At 48.9% G+C, this 15720-nt stretch overlaps 1 protein-coding gene across 10 annotated transcripts in view; it reads left to right on the top strand.

Annotated features, from left to right (window-relative positions):
• Positions 1-15720, top strand: part of LOC119161094 (rap guanine nucleotide exchange factor 2) — a 720936-nt gene that overhangs the window by 632062 nt on the left and 73154 nt on the right. Inside the window, exon 1 of one of the 10 annotated variants that reach the window (XM_037413432.2) lies at positions 13091-13460. The exons of the other annotated variants lie outside the window; for them this stretch is intronic. The gene's annotated coding sequence lies outside the window, so the exon portion shown is untranslated. Of the gene's footprint in view, positions 1-13090; positions 13461-15720 lie in introns of those variants that run through there. 10 annotated transcript variants of the gene reach the window in all.

Here is a 15720-nt window from a genome sequence, read left to right as displayed (position 1 = left end):
ACTGTTCATAAACCGACCGCTCAAGCATTCTTGCAGCTGGAGTGCGAGTGGATTGCCGTTGTGACCTTCGTAACGTCTGCCCCCTATGCTCACTATGGCGTGCTTGTGTTGGGCGAGTCTTTCATTTCACCCGCCTTCGTTACTCGGTGCCTTTGTTCGCTTCTGCATGTGTTCGTATAGTGAGTATACGTTGTCACTCAAAACTCGTGTTCGCTTCTGCGTGTACCCAGTAGCGTCGCTCTTGTATACCAGTCGGGCTGTTCTCGCTGCACTCTCGGAGCGATGAGGGAAGTGCTCGGCTGTTGCATCGTGCAAGACCTCGTCCACTATATTAGCTGCAGGGGAAGGCGCGGTTTGTTCACCGCGTCCTTCCATTTTTCTCGCTTGGAACGGGGGCCCCGGGCGCGCCACGTCGGGATTCGGGAACCTCGCGTGCTGTGCGTAACAGCTCATTACTTAATCGTTGAGCCGCGGGTAATTAATTTTTGTTCTTGTTGCTGGCGCTATACGTGTGGATACGTTGCGGAACATGTAATACGTGAGTTACAGTGGGCGAGCGTGTAATGATCCGGGCTATTTATTTCTCGCTTGTGTCGGAAGGGACCGAGGTGAATTCCCGCTGCGCCCTTGGGTAAATTGAGCGTGAATTACTTCGAGGTTTCTTGCTCCCTTACTGTGTTGTTCCATCTATCAGCGTTCATCTAGCTTGCTTTTCCTATCCCCCCCTCCTTTTTTTTTCTTTTTTGAGAGTTCAATGTTTTGGTGCCATTTCCCTTAGCAATGCACAATTTGTTTCGGTGATCTGAGCTCGCATCCAAAGCTAGTATGTCTCGGTCGTTAAGGGCCATTTGTAATCGGTGATGTGCGATCCGTGGTCGACTACTGTTCTAACGAGCTGCCTCGCACAGCATGGGCGATTGGCACAGTGCATCACTTCACTGAAAGAAGTCATTGCAACAAGTGACGCGACGTAATTGCAGGGAGCCGCGCACGTGTGCCCGGTGAACGACCCGTCGGTGACTATTGCAGTTTCTGGCCTCTCTTATTATTATTATTATTATTATTATTATTATTATTATTATTATTATTATTATTACAAGTTGCGCGTTGTTGACGTCGCGTGCATTGCTATGCTGTGTCACACGATCGGGCTGTGTGTTTTTTTTTTTCTTGGGACTCTCTTTTGCGATCCTTTTCTATGAGACACTTTTCAGTTCATCGAGAAGGTCCACTCTTGCATGCAGTTGACAAGTGGTAGCCAACCGACACATCCTGTGATTCGTTTTATTTTTGACTGCCATGCTGAGGCTCTTTCTATTGGCAAACAGCAACTCTACCGTGGGTGTATTATAAACGCTCGGAGCCCAGGCAGGAATGACCGACTTTCTTTGGAGCACGGCCTGTTCGATTCTGCCAGCGCGGTTCTCTGTAGTTCGCCTTCGGACCTCGCCAAACGCTGACCTCGCTTTGCGATCCAGTTCTGTCGGTGCGCGAGAAGATTGGGAGCCAGAAAAGCACGCGCTCAATTTCGGCGATCGCCTCAGCGCGGGACGAAACAGAAAACAACGTCCTCGTCCATCTCCCCCCCCCGGGGGGGGGGGGGGGGGCTCTCGGGAGTTTCATCGTGCGCTCCGAGATTGAAGAGCCGAACCATGGGGAGAGAAGTAAAAATCGGAACGCCTGTCTTGTTCGCCGAGGCAGCGGGGGGGAATGCTGCGAAATCTGTAGAATTGGCGCGTGCGAAATCCCCTCGGGGCGCACGCCGCATTGAGGAACGATCAACTGATTGCCGCCCGTGCACGCCCCCCCTATATCCGAGGGTAGGAAACGTAAAAGAAATAGGAGGGAGACATTCCAGAGCGTTCGCCCGGCGGCCTGCTTCTCTTCCTAATCCCCGGCGCTCTTCCTTTGTGACTCCTCTCGTTTTTTTTTTTCTTTCTTTCTCTCGTTTTATTCGGCGTAGCCGACGTGTCGCGACAAGATCGGCCGCCGTTCTCCATTTCGCCAAGGCTCGCCGAAAAGAGCTAGCCGACTTAGTACGTATACCGGAGCAAAGTGGGAAAAAATCGCCCGCTTATCGACGGGCGAGACGAGGCGACGCGCGCGCCTTTTTCTGTACGCGCGATTGCAATCAAGACTGTGTGCGCGGCGTGCTACCGCGCGCTCGGCCGCATCGCCCGCGCCTCGCTCGTCCCGTTGCTCGATTGAGGAAACCACCGAATCCAGGTCGCTCTTTTCGTTCGCTCCTGAAGTATGTGGTGGCGTTGCCTGTTGAGCCGCGCTTCGGTCCCGTGCGCGAGTTTCTGTGACACCCCTGCCTCCTTACTACTACTCCTGTACTTGCTGCGCCAACGTTTTCTCCACAACCCCGCTACCCCGATAGAACTAGCCATCTAGTTCAATGTAATCTCCGTCCTCTCCCCCCCCCCCCCCCCCTTCGAACGTAGAGGTGCAGATACAGAGTGGGGGTGACCGCGAAGATGTATACTGGTTTCTGAAGATTTGCACCGATGACAGCGAGCTCGTGGCGGGTGTCACCATTTATAGCTAGCGTTGTATATGCCTTCTTTTTTTTGTTTTTTCAAAGAACTATACCTGTCACAGCAAGCTTTTCCGTGTTTTGCATAAGTTCAGCGAAAATTTAAATGAATTATACCTGGCAGCAACTGAGCCATCTGAGTTCCTTCACGGAGAACATGCGTGATCAGAAACGCTCGTTAAAGAAAAGGGAAAAAAACTAATAGTTGTTAACCGAACTGACGGTGGCCATGATTCAGTGTGTCAGCTGAGATGATTCCCCCGCAATTCACCCTATAACTTGCCAGGGCTAAAAACACTTTCTCGTGTCCAACACGCCAAGCTGTTGTGCGGATGATTCCATTTCCGAGATGTTTCACCGCTATATACAGTACTTAGTGGGAGGGAAGACTTTGAGAGCTCGTGTCGAAGTCCCGCGGAAGCTGACGCACACTGGAAGCACTGTTTTAGTACAGATAGCGACAAGTCTTCGAGGGCTTGGCCGCGGTCGAGAGTTTCCATATCTTTCCGAGCATCTCGCAGTCTTTGGACTTGGAGGGGTGTTCGCAAACCGACTTAGCGCGGGAGTGTAGCCCCTAGTTGGTTTGATCATGTTTGTATCGCTGCACGGCATGAGTCAAGGGCAGTACTAGGAGCTCCCGCTGATTACTTATGCGTCGATCGTTCTTGTCCGGTTTTCCGCGTTATATCGCCAAGCTGAAGCTGGCAGTGCCGCTTTCACGCGCGCTACAGGCAACCGTTTTTGTTCGATCCTTCGTACGTAGGCTGGGCAGGAACACCTTATCGTCTTCGTTTCTCGCGATATGCTTCCACGTAAGTGGCGCTTTTCGGTGGATAGGAATTGTCTTGTAGAATTTTGTGGTGTATCGTATAGACGACTCTTCGATGTTCACATGATGTGCTTTGCCGTGCGTACTTATAATTGCTACACTGCAGGTCAAGTCTTTGACCCTATCTATAGTCGGGAAGATCATAAAGAGATTCTAGAGTCATGCTTAAAAGTGGGTGTAGACATAGGAAACACAGACCAATCAGATTAATAAAATTATTTTGAGAACTGACATAATACAACATTGAAAACAAACACCGAAAACGCAGAAAAAAAAGGATTGTATTTTAAAATATATTGGGGCCCTGTAAGCAGGCGTGTTAGTGCGTCAGGAATATTTTTTTTTGTAGGGGGGAGCAATCACAGGTGGACATACACACATACGTACTTATCTAGCTTTTGCGAGAATGGTTGTATTGTGTGTGTGTGTGTGTGTTTGTGTGTGTGTGTGTGTGTGTGTGTGTGTGTGTGTGTGTGTGTGTGTGTGTGTACATGATTGTTTTACAGCATCACCGATTTGATGGTTCTGCTCGCGCCCATTGTATAGTCGCATTGCTGCTGCTTTAAAAAAACTCACCGTCCACAGTTGTACCGCCGCAAGTCCATCCCAAGCATCGATCAGTGATATTTGAAGGCCATTTAGTACGTGTAGCAACAGCGTTTTACGAGCTTTTAATACGAGCGACATTTGGCGGAGGCATTAGTAAAACTTTCATTCGCGCTTTTAAACCACGATTTATGCTATGTCTTATCACTTTCATTTTCGCATTTTTTTACCACGTACACACATTCGCACAGTTCGTTTTTTTTTTCTTTTTTCGAACCATCAATTCAGTTTCACCGTATATACGTTGTCGCTGATGTTGCTGCCTCTCCCTCAGTTGCCACTGCAGCTGCTCTAGTCTTGATATGTGGGGTTTAACGTCCCAAAACCACCACATGATATTGAGAGACGCCGTAGTGGAGCGCTCCGGAAATTTCGAGCACCTGGGGTTCTTTATGGTGCATTCAGACGACGGATCGAATCCCGATGTGGCGGGACGGACGGCGCGTCACGTGACCTCACATCAGCGATTCCCCTCGTCCGCGACTCGTCCGCGCGGCTCACGGACGGATGAACCCAACCTGTTTCTCACATCGGAATTCTGACGGGAGAAAGCCGATACTTCAGCGGATTAGCTCGGGGTTTATGGCAACCAGTACACTTTTCGTCTGCTCGCGGCATGTCCTCCATGGCTCGCGGACAGCTGCATGACTGGTCGGCATCATCTACGCTTGAGCATTGTTTACTTAGTTTCCGGAGACTTTGTTCTCGGGTGATTAAATATGCAGAAATCACTTTTGGTGGTTCGGGAAATGTCGCCGCCGTCGCTTAACACGCGAGATTCTTAGCCGTCATGGTGGTGAAATATTCCAACTTCTGCAACCGGCGACGTGCCGCTTCTAAGAAAAAAAAAGGTGGGAGACACGTTCAGAAGTTCTACAAGTGGGGAATAATGTAGCTGAAAGAATATCCTGCTAGCAACTCCCTTTTCTCCTGAAAGAATAACACTACTCGTTCATTTGTCACAACACGACAGACATCGCAGCCAAGCTTCGCTTCTTGCGGGCATCCATGTTGAATACTCTCAGACTGGTCTGCTGCCAGTGGGCGCAGGTGAGCGCCGATTCTGCTGTCGAGGGTAATCCGGCTGTTTTCCCCTAGGACACCGTCCGTCGTGTGGATGCGCCTGCAGGCGGACCATCCGCGGATTAGCTGTCCGCGTCCACGACAAATCCGGATTCGGTCCGTCGTCTGAATGCACCATTAACGTGCACCCAAATCCGAGCACACGGGCCTGCATCATTTCCGCCTCCATCGGAAATGCAGCCGCCGCTGCCGGGATTAGATCCCGCGACCTGCGGGTCAGCAGCTGAGTACCTTAGCCACTACACCACCGCGGTGGGGCGCTGCCTCTATCAATGCTGGCTGACGAGTCGTGCATAGTGAAGTACCAGTAGCCTATAGTGACTTTTCAAATAAAAACTACTTTGAACATTTAGCCTTAGTACTAGAGTTCTAATCCAGGATTTGTAATATTTATTTACTACGTCGGAAAAGCAGATGTGGAAGACGTCGTGTGGGATTAGATGCACCGTCCATCCGAAACCCGCACGCTAGCTGAAGTAAATGCTCTACGCACTTAAAAACGTGTTGCAGTTAGTTACCCTCCCGCGTCGTGCTGCTGGCTTGCTGCACACTCTTTGAGCATGTTCAAAATCTTTTGCCCTTGCGACTTGTGCTCTCCTTATCCAACGTGCTCTTATCGCTGCAAGATCTGTGTCCGCGAATGCTTTTGGCATACATACTATCCTCGTGCGCACGCAAACATCCTCGTGACCTTGTTTCGTGCCAGGCACGCGCCCCGACCGCCAAAACATTCCCGCACAGTGGCACGTGCCTTTTGCATAGCTTCCGCAGCGGTCAACTGTAAAGGGATTAGAGCGGTTGTAAATTGAGCGACCATAAGCGGCTCGCATTAAAGGGACTTTGTGCGTACTGTGCCGATCGTTGCAGGCGTCCGCCGTACGTTGCGGGGTTCTCTTACATTTCCTAAAACATGCAAGGTATAGACATCTCATTCCTTGCGCTCTGCTTGTTCTAATTCTAAAGGTCGTTTCTCATACCCTCAGTCGTTATATCTTATCGTACCTGGAGGCAATCAATGCGTCGATGCACGATCAGAACTACGACCGCTAAAAGACGTCCACTCTTGCAGTTCTGATAAAAGGCACCGATAATTTATCTACGTATGTCCCCGTAGGCGCGTTTGCCGTATGGAATCAATGGTCCAGAGACAACGCGTACGCATGTTCTAACCGGCGTAGCTGTACGATATATTGCGAATGGCAAGATAAGCGTGCGGCCGGAGTTGCGGTGTATATACGCACGCGTCCATTCTGCAATACGGTAGCTCAGTTTGCTTGCGAAGTCATCGTTAGCGGAGCTGATACACGGCTGCGCTTGTTTATTTCTCCCTTACGACGTGAAATTAAGTGAGCCGAATGTACTATACGGGCTTTTCATGATAATATGGGTGGTTTAGCGTCCCAAAACCACCATATGATTATGAGAGACGCCGTAGTGGAGGGCTCCGGAAATTTCGACCACCTGGGGTTCTTTAACGTGCACCCAAATATGCGCACATGGGCCTACAACATTTCCATCTCTATCGGAAATGCAACCGCCACAGCCGGGATTCGATCCCGCGACCTGCGGGTCAGCAGCCGAGTACCTTAGCCACTACACCACCGCGACGGGACCTATGCGAGCTTCTCGACATTCGTGAAGACTGCAAGATGAAATTGATTTATCCTACTGAACGAATGAACATGGCGCGACTGGGACGCCCTGCAGGCTCGGTACATGGAAGCTGTTAGCAAGATCTTGTTTTTTTTTAGGGGCGAAGCTCCTTAGGGCGTGGGCTGTGCGTCCCCTGTAGCCTGTATGTAGCCACCTCTAGTTTAGTTCCTGCAGTGTTCACTAGATGGCGGTACCGTCTCCTGTATGTAGCCACCTCTAGTTTAGTTCTTGCAGTGTTCACTAGATGGCGGTACCGTCTTCTGTATGTAGCCACCTCTCGTTTAGTTCTTGTAGTGTTTACTAGATGGTGGTACTTGTAGCTGATGATGAAAAGATGCAAGATGTTATAAACTAGAAAGCGGTACTTGTAGTTGATGAAAGACGCGAGATCTTATAAAATAGGAATGATGTCACATATGGCGCGTGTCATTGGTTGAAGGCAATCGTTCGATTTAGTACGGCGACGTACGCTAGGGGGAGTGATGTAATAAAATCGAGTGGGCAAAATGTACAGAGGATTCATGGTTTACCAGGTTTACCTCCGGAGCTTCGCCCACTCATCATCATTCACTTCGTAGATATGGCGGAATTTTTTTTTACCCACCGATCCATGTTTGCTGTATGCACTCGATTCTGTGGAAAGTGCGTGTGAGAACGTTGTGATGTGCCGTCGATCCTATAACTTGTAAGAAAGCGTAGCGTGACACGAGAGCGCGCGTTTCAGTATCGATAACTTACACTGTTCGTCGGCGCTTCGTATCACTCGAGGTGTCCGCGGAAATCGGAGTGTTCGAAAAAAATAGTAATAATAAAAAAATCGGTCTCGATTTTATTTGGCTTACTCTGCTTGATTCTGAGGAGACTGCTTGTTACGAGGGCCCCCATGAGAATCGTGGCGCTGTTTTTCGTCGACGCGAGTGCGCAAGTAGTGAGCCATTCGCGACTGTGAGGCGCTTGTTGTGTGGCAGTCGAGTGACTGTGGCGGCGTTTCACGCGATTGCGACACGCTCTTTCGAAAGAGAGAAGGGTGGTCGGCGGCTGCGTGCACAATGCGAACAGTTGTTCCTGCCTCGGCTCGCGTTTCCTGCTTTCGGTTCTTCCTCGAAGTGAAAAATGGCCGAGCGACTGAAACTCGCTTCGGCTGCCACGTTTAGACCGCCTTCCTTTCTTGCAGCCCGTACTTACACTGTACCTGGCCCTAAAACGGGGAAAACGGTTCGCGAGGAAGTTGCCAGGCGGTTCTGGCACCGATTCGTGCACTTGCTGTTTCGACATATACGGCTTTCGAAAGTCGGTCTCGGCTTTTTTTTTCTTCTTTTTTTTGCATGAATTTTTTATAAACTTTAGGAACTAGCCTTTTGTTTTGTTCACGTAGAAAAAAAGAAGGGGGGGGGGTGGGAAGGCATGGCTTACGCGCGCACTTGCTGACTATTGCATGATGTTACGACTCGCTAATTAAAGTACGGGAAAATATGGCAGCCTTAGCTATAGATCTTCGCTTGCGGTAGGGGAAATCAAGTTAGCGTGTTGCGGAGGAACGACATCTTACGGAAACTCATTCCTACCGGAGGCCTGGTTAAATATGTTTTAATGAGATAATTTTGTAGAAGTTATCGTGGTTAATTCAGTGAGTAATTCAAAAACAATACACATTCCCAGATATATTTGCCACGAAACCCAAGTGTCGCTAGTTGCCGGACCTGTACGATATACTATACTTGTAACAAGTAAGCGGGGCCCATCTGCGGAAATCTTAAGTTTGACATAACATTGACGGGCGCATATTTCTACACAGCATTCCTGAAATACAGGGGTACGAAATTAGTCCAAAGCATCATCAGTGATTTGCAGTCACAGTGAGTACGTAGGTACATATCCGTCATAAGTACGTAGGTTCCGCGCTGAAAAAAAAAAATAAAGAAAAACGAAATGTCCTTGCTGCCTCTGCAACCCTTCCGAGTCAACAAAGCACTGAGTAGATACCCGTCAGCAGGTACCTTTTCCCACAATTTTCGGAAATTTCGGCACTTGCGGTTTTCAACTTAGTCGAAGATGATGGCTTCCGCTAACTGTCCGTTGTCTAGTAAAGCGCATTGCATCAGCTGAAAGGAGTATAGTAACTGCATGGTTAACTGCTGGGAACTCCGCGTACGCGTGTTATATTGATCATTGGGGAGCCTGGCAGAAAATGGGAAATTTTCAAACATCAAAACTTCGGGTTGTATGCAAATCGTCGTACTTTGTTCTTCCTTCATGCATTAGAAAGGAACAGGGACAAACCATGTGCGTTCTGGTGTGGAATCAACATGGTTCAAAGGGGTCCTGCAACAGTTTTAAAACGAAAGAGTTTTATGCCGGAGTCCACCACGACTCCTAACGTACTTCCGTCACAGAAGAGACGTTGAAAAAAATATATATATACTAAGAAAAAAAGAGGCCAGCATTTGTCGTGCAGTATCGAACCAACAACCTCTCGATTCTCAGCGCGCGGCGATAACCAGTACGCCACAGAGCGCAGGCTGTCAGGAATGCTAACGGCAAGCCATTTATATGCACCATACACCGTTTAACAGTCCTCAGAGCTTCGAAATTTCTGCGCGTTTTCGTTATGGCGCGACAGGCTCGCGTTGGGCGCGCGCTTATTAGACTGGTAATTCGAGAGAGGACGAAGGTCACTTCGCACGCTGCCGCGACTGCGTTCACGAAAGGAGCGCGCTGCTGACACACGACGCAGGAAGAATTGTGACAGTTGTTCGCGCTTGTCCTTTGTATACTTGTGCGCTAGTTTTGTGTGTCTTTCTTTCTGTTTGAAGAGCGCGCTTTTAGTGTCTAGCTGTCACAGTTGTTAGTGTGCGCTGCAAGTTTCGAGCTGTTTGCCATTCTTAACGTGACTGCGATTTGTTGCTGTTGTTGAAACAATGTACAGTAAACGCTCAACTACGTTTGTGAAGACATTTCACTTTCGTGTTATACTGTTGCCTATATACGGGAATCAGCCACGTTATTTTTTTTCGGCATGGTCAGAAAAGCTACCTAGCGGTAGGCGAGGCTCCTGAAAACACGTAGCCAGACATTATAGCTCAGTACGCTGCCTGGAATTTATAATTGTCAAATCCAGCTAGAAAACGCTCCCGCTTTGCCCGATAAATAACACCATAAACCCACATGCTCTCACCGTAAACCCAAAATCCACGGCCATTGGCTGGATTGAGCGTCGTGCGCTGCATAGTTACCACGGCCGCCGCAAAAGGCCGCCACGTGCCCGCGCTTTCGTTCAGCAGCGCGTTTGATGCACTCAAGGACATGACGCGCGCTCACTGACGAACTTTTTAAAGGAGCACTGACATCATATTTACTCATGCCAAGATTTTTGCGTCAGCGAGTAGCTATAGACCCCGTAGCAGCTATTCGTGACCTAAAACGCAACTGAGGGATGAAGAACTATAGCTTTTATTGATTTGTATCACTGGTATCCAGCACTATTCAAAACGGCCGGCAATCCCGCCATTTTTAGCGCTGGGAGCACCAGCAGTGGCGCTACCTCGCTGTCACCTCCAGATCACGCCACAGCTGACCACTTCTCCACAAAAAAGAGTGACGTCAGGCTCAGCTGCTCCGCAAACATTTCGTCTGCTAGGCGGACACATTCAGTCATGGCTTGTCACTTGCATGGTCGTCGCCGTACAATGTGTTGACTCGGGTACAATACGATAGTCTGGAGCTTGGAATCCCCACGATTCGCGACGTTGCGAATTTTTTTTTGCTTCGATCGACCTTTTGCAGAACAGTGATTCCGAAATGGACGCTGTTCTAAGGAGCACTGCAGAGGTGCCCGAGGATGCGCTCTTCAGCCATGTTCGCTCGACTGTCTCAGTTAGCTATATTGGTGTGTTTTGGCGTATAAAGCATTCAGGTATACGCAGAGGGGTCAATGCAATATAGCTATCGCGAATGAGCATAAGCGGAGAAATAAAATACGTTTCCTGCTTGCCAGGTTCTTTTTTGTGCCTCCAGATGGCCCCAGCCTCTCGCGGTTAACACGGTATCGCCACTTTTACGTGGACGTGAAATCTACAGATGAACTAAAATTCAACGATACCTGCATGTGACTTGTAAGCGATGATATCTGACTATATGCTGTTCCACTTTCGATAGCTTGTGGTCGTGTTGATGTGTAACACATACGTGATATGAAAAGACACCCCGCATTTTCCGTGCTTCGAACTAGACGACTGCAACTCACAACGATTCCCCGACATGCTGACCGACAAACACCCGTTTAATAATGCTCTGTTCTACCGCCGTTCATTTAAAGGTGGTTTTTATCTTGATAATTTCACGAAATCATTCAAACCGGTGCGACGAAGATCAGATGCGACGAGCGAGTGCGTTTCTCCACTTCGGCGCCACGATAAGAACACTCGGATCGTACACGTCATCGCTACTAGGGCATGGTCACTCAGGTTGGTATTTGTGGAATGTATCACACCGAATACGTAGCACTACTGTCGATGTTGTAGGGCAGTCTATTTTCCGTTTTTTCGCCTGAGCTTTGCTTCGCTGTTTGTCATCGAATTGAAAAAAAAAAAAAAACAAATTCCACGCGACGGATGCCGTTCAAATTTGGCCAAGATGACCTATGCATACCAAGCGATCGAATGATGGGCAAATCTTGATCACGAAATTTGATGTCAGAGCTCCTTTTAAAGCATGCGTCGAAAATCCCGCTCGCCTTTGACGGATTCTTAAGATGCTTGCGGCAGACGATTCTTAAAGTATAACGAACTTCCGTAATGAAGCAGTTCAATAATTACTTGGAAAAAAAAAAATCTCGAAGGGTTTCTTAGACACTTGTTTCCATGTGGCTGGCATGCATGGGGAAAGGCTCGCTTGGGTGCCTGTTCACGTTCCTTTCTTCATTTTCTGTCTCGTTTGAGCTGTAGCTAACTGTAAAATGCGTTAATTATGAGGGCGTCCAACTTGAGCTCCTTTCGTGTTGCTGCTTTCAGAGCTCGGGGTTTGACACCTTTCGTATGCGCGGGCAAGTCCTCCGGACGCGACACTGGTGGCAGGTGCGTCCTTTGTCGACACGTTCCGCGAAAAGGAAAAAAAAAAAGGGGGGGGGGGGGGGGGGTTCCACCCGGTTGTCGGCCGGAGTGCCTCTTCTCAGACGCGTGTCCTGTTGTGCCGTCGAGGATCTGGGCGCTGCACCGGTATGGAAGTTCGCCGTGAATTTCTTTTTGTCCTTTTTTCTTTTCCACGAGTGTGAACGGAAGTGTAGCCGCTTCGGTCGTCTTTCCCATCGCACCAATATACCAATCAGTTCTGTGCGCGTACGGATAAAAAAAATACTGAGCGTCACGTGTGCTTCGTTGTCCGTCTATTTGTCGCGGCAGTAGGCTGCGCGGTGACACAATATTTTCCACTCGTGTCACCTTGCGGCGGACGCGTTTTTCGACACTGCTGACGGATGTCTACGGGGATGTCGCCGAGCGCAAGGTAGGCTGGTTTGCCGGTCAATGTGTGTCGCTGTTCGCCTTGCGCGATAATTGCAGTATTTGTGTTCGGCGTTGCTCGGCTGCTGAACTGGAAGGCGTTGAGATGTTTAGCTCTGTATCGGTACGCGCTGGCAAATGACGATTTGATCACCACGATCAAAAAACGTCGTTTCCATAACCCCATACTCAAATTTGTACGCGGACGAGGTGGGGTTCTGAGAAAAGACGGGATTTCTTTTCTCTGACTTTTTTTTTTTTTTGCCGCTCACACTAGCATCCCGAAAGTGACCCGTGCGTCGCGATATTATTGTAAGGTGCGATCGTGTCCGTGACGGCTCCGAACAACACCGCGGGTGCATGACCGCCTCTGAGGTCTAGGAGCTCAGGTGTTTCCGCGGGGCCTAAAATCTAGCTCTGTCGACCTCGTTTCTGGTGACTTCGGCTGGTTCTAGATTTCGCTTCATTTATCGCGCTTCGAAATAGGCCTTATTTTCATGACCTTTGCTTGTAGCGAAGAACACATTTTAAAAAGTAAATAAAATAAAAAAAATAGCGATGTCAAATTTAAACAGCCTTCAGGTTACAGGCCAATGTATCGACACATTTTTTTTTCTTTAGTTCTTGGTGCGCCTACTTTTCGACAGTTGTAGCGCGCTTTGCCTGCGTCTGTTTCGATTTCCGCGGCGTCGATTATATGCCGTCCGATCGCGGGTTTTGCGATTGTAGATAAGGTTTAGAGCCCCTGCGACGTCATTCACCTGGAGGGCAGTAAAAGCGATGCACTGCGACCTGGCCTTCGACGCATCGGCACGTGTCAGCCGCGAGAGCGCGCAACTGTGCCCGGGCTTTTATATATACTACGCGCGTCGCTCGCTGGTGCCCCGTTCTTTTCGCGCCCCCTTGTGTAACCCGTAATATCACTTTTGGTTTCCGTTTCCTGCGAGGCGGCAACTCGATGTCGCCGCCGTCACTTTGTCATTTCCTCCATCGGTGCCCGGCTGTCGGATAAGTTGGTCGGCCGAGTCGGTGGCGTTCCGCCTCCCGCGTAATACTATACGACTCGACGCTTCGATTGTTTTGCTCCGCTGCAGTTTGCGATGGTGTGTGTTTTGGTGAACTGTTGCGACTGGTGGAACCGGGCCTCGCTATGCTTCTAGCTCGTTGCGCCATGGATGTTCTCGACGTCGGATGAACGCACTCGAACGGCGGGACCATCATCCGGCTTTCGGGAAACATAGTGGAAGGCCACTCGGTAAATAGTTTAAATTTTGTTTACTCCCTCTCCTGTTTAATTCTCCTCCGCACTCGCCAAGGTCGTCTAGTGATGATAGTTACAATAGTATTCAGAGTTTTGGTACGGATGCATTTCTGCCACAGCGCGAAAATGACTTAAGGCTGTTTCACATGCCGCAATTGCAGCGAAAAAAAAAAAAAAAAAACGTTCCGTTCGCTCCAATCGCTCTGTTCACAACTATCGCTAACGGAGGTTTCGTTTCAAATGGGCCGCAAACGGTCCGCGATTTTCGCTCTGCGACTGGAGCGGCGAGTTCTTGCCACCGCTCATTGTGACAGACACGAATGTAATGCAATATGTGCATTATGATATTGTAGCGATGCTGCGGCAGACAGGCGTCTTTATTAGAGCGAACTTGTGCCCACGAGTATAATGACTATGGTCGTCTAGTCCGAGTGGCACCGATTCAACTCTCTTCCTCATAGCACGAATGCGTTTGGCATGTCGGCCTGGTCTTGCCTGATGCTCGTGCCACGACGATTGCGGCGGGCTACTTGAACGTGGCCAACCTGTCGCGGCAATATCATGAAGTTACCGTGAACGGTAACGAAGGACCCGCTTGTTTCGTCATTTAAGAACACTTTCCAGTCAGAATTCATTTTAAAGTGCACAGCATCGGCCGTTACCAAAACAAACACTTCGGCTCTATTTCGACGGCTTGGCCAGACCAGCCCTATTTCGACGGGCCCCGACCAAAAATCGCCCCCGCCGCTGCGATCAGAGCGAAAATTTCCAACATTTTTGATGCTCGCCGCGCACTGCTGGATGGATTGATATGGCTGTACCCTCTAGACCGGGCGGTGGCCAGCGCCACCAAGCCGTAATACTTAGTGAACCAAAAACTAGATTTATGTTTTTTCCTTCTTTAAATAGTTGAGGACTCGCGAACTGCCCTTTTTTTCGCTCCGAGCGAATTCGCAGCCCGAAAATCGCTACTTTTTGTGTCATGTGAAACGGCCTTTAGACGGAAAACAGAAGGCACGCCAACGAGCGCCGTTATGATGATAGTTACGTTGTTCGGCTGCTAACCCCGTGGGTGGCGAGCTCGAATCCCTCCCTGCCTTGGTGACCGCGTTGCTACGGAATAGAAATACTATATAGAGGTCCGTGTACTTCGATTTAGTGCGCGTTGAGGAACACCAGATAATTAAAATTTCCAGAGCCCACCCCATTACGGCGTCCCTCATTAACATGTCGTGGTTTTGAGACATGCGAATAATTTTCCACCATTCGCCTCCGCGCTGTTCCCCGACATCCAGAATATGGAATCAATCGCCGCGTGAAAGCGAATTTATATGACGGCTTGAGAAGCTATAACCAGGGCTTTTTCGTGTTTTCCGTATCACTCCGTTTGCGCAGAACCGTAAAAGAGCCGTGCGTGTGTGTGTTTAATGTGAATTAGAGGACGATATATACGCCGGTGTAGGTTCGATGCCGCGGTTCAGCGCAGTAATTTGTTAGAAAGGGAGAACATTACGAGCTTTGATTGACCATCGTCTGTGGCCTTGCCATTCGTACTTGTATTTTTTGAAACCTCGGCATTGCTTATAAAATCTGCCTCGTAAAGCACGAGCGCGTGTGTTACGAGGTGTGAATCAAAGCGTGTTTTTCTGCCTAACTGGGTGGAGCTTCCGCACGCTTAACTCTTAATTATTGTAAAAACATTATATTTGGTTTATTAATTGCATCATTGCTTTATTACGTGTAAGAGTTGTAGAAAAATTTGCAAAGACAGGACTTGTGGCCTCTATAGGTGTAACCTCAAGGGACAAGAAGAGAGCAGAATGGGTGAGGAAACAAACCGGGGTTAAGAGTATCTCGGCTAAAATCAAGAAAAAATGAACGTGGTCCGGGCACGTAGCATGTAGGCTGGATAACCGCTGGTCACTAAGGGTGACTGACTGGATTCTAAGATAAGCCAAATGCATGAAGGAGAAACAGAAAGTTAGGTGGGTTGATGAGATTAAAAAGTTCGCAGGTATAATGTCCCAGCAGAAAGCACAAGACCGGGTTGATTGGCGGATCATGGGAGAGGCCTTTGCCCTGCGGTGGGCGTAGTCATAATGATGTGGCCTGTAGATAGAAGTGCAAAATTAACCTAGGGGTTTTAAACCTTTTAATTATCAGTGTTATAATTCGCCATGCAAAAACTGAAATTGACTTTTAATATCTTTTGGTGCATGTAGCTATGAATGAGTTGATCTCTCTGTGTTTTGCA

The sequence above is a fragment of the Rhipicephalus microplus genome, chromosome X (assembly GCF_043290135.1).
Source record: "Rhipicephalus microplus isolate Deutch F79 chromosome X, USDA_Rmic, whole genome shotgun sequence".
Classification (NCBI taxonomy): Eukaryota; Metazoa; Arthropoda; class Arachnida; order Ixodida; family Ixodidae; genus Rhipicephalus; species Rhipicephalus microplus.
This window is presented reverse-complemented; position numbering and strand designations above follow the sequence as displayed.